This window comes from Larus michahellis, chromosome 1, assembly GCF_964199755.1.
Source record: "Larus michahellis chromosome 1, bLarMic1.1, whole genome shotgun sequence".
NCBI classification, from domain to species: Eukaryota; Metazoa; Chordata; class Aves; order Charadriiformes; family Laridae; genus Larus; species Larus michahellis.
In genome coordinates this window covers 125,772,546-125,773,964 of record NC_133896.1, presented here as the reverse complement: position 1 = coordinate 125,773,964, position 1,419 = coordinate 125,772,546, and positions in this window count along the sequence as shown.

Genomic DNA, 1,419 nt, shown 5'->3' with positions numbered 1-1,419 from the left:
CCATGAATAGTTCTCTAGGTCTCTTTATATAGCTGTCCTCTTTGGAGTGTCTGGACACTTACAAAATTTTGCAGCCAAATTTTAGTTACACTGGTGTGTAAGATATTGAGATGTAGTTTGTTTTGATAATAGCAGGTATTCAGCAGTGAAGTAGAACTTGTTGCTTATGTCTGCTCAAAATTGCAGTCTTGTCCTTATTATGTGTGCCAGAGGCCATGAGTCGTTATTGTGCTGTGGGATGTCACATGGATTTTCACATTCTTTCTGTTTGGAAGTGTCTCCTTAAGCACAGAGCCAATCCTTTACCTCCAGGGTCCAACTTAATTTGGTGGTTACTTCTAAGTGAAGAACCTTCTGCCTTGGCAAAGGTCTCTTTGGACCAAAAATTGTGAAGTGTCGAGAATGTTATTGTCTATTCTGGTTAAAAGTCTGAATTCTGGCAGGAGCTGCCTTGGCGCAAAAAAAATGTGAAGTAGTTGCTACTACCTGTGCAGTTACATGATACAAGGATGCAGTGTCGCGTCCACAACGATTATGGTCTCATGTAGCAGTTCAGGCCCCTCTGTCCAGTATCCACATACCAGTGATCTGAAGCATCTTCTTTGTGTATCACCAAATCAGTCAAATGCCCCTGGATTATGCTGGGTCTTGGAGGAAGGAGAAGGTGGTGGGTGGGTATGTTTGGGTTTGATGAGTTTTACCCACTCAGGTGCAATAACCCTTTTATTGAGATTGAGTCTGCTGAGATAAATGGACCTGACTTTACATAATCTGGAGCAAACAGTTTTGAGCTGATGTTTCTTGTGTCCTTCAAGAGGGTGTCTGAAGCAGCCTAGCACGGAGTGCCTAGCATGGAGTGCCACCCCTAGGACAAGGTTGCTGTCTGAGTGCGCTGAGTGCCTGAAGGCTCTTGTGCTACATGGAGTCCCTGCTGTTTCCTAGAAGTTGGCTTGGGTGGTTTCTTGGTTTGTACTGTTGACTTGTGAGGATCTCGTTCTCATATACCTGGTGTCTGTCCTTAGCTATGCTGTATTAGGAGTAATTATTTCTGCAGTGCATCATTGTGTATGTGTACATACGTGATGTCCTATAAATGGAGCAAATGCTTTCCTGTATTAAGGTTGGGAGTGTGGTAAAAGGCTTAAACTTGGAGCTCAAATGCAGACGTGAGGCCCAGCTGCTTGGTTTGCTGGCAGTTTGTAGCCTCCCCTTCTCCAAGTGGAAGATGTTGAATGACAGTAACGGAGCTCAACAACAGGTAGGCAAATTTCATGGTAGTTTGCCTACATGCTGCTGCTGAAGCTACCATTAGGAAACACTGTAATTTCAGTCTTCTGAAGGACAGTTGCATGTGTGAGGTGAAAACCTTTGACTATCTGGAGCAGTAAATATGTGGGTACGACACTGGTGATGCGTATT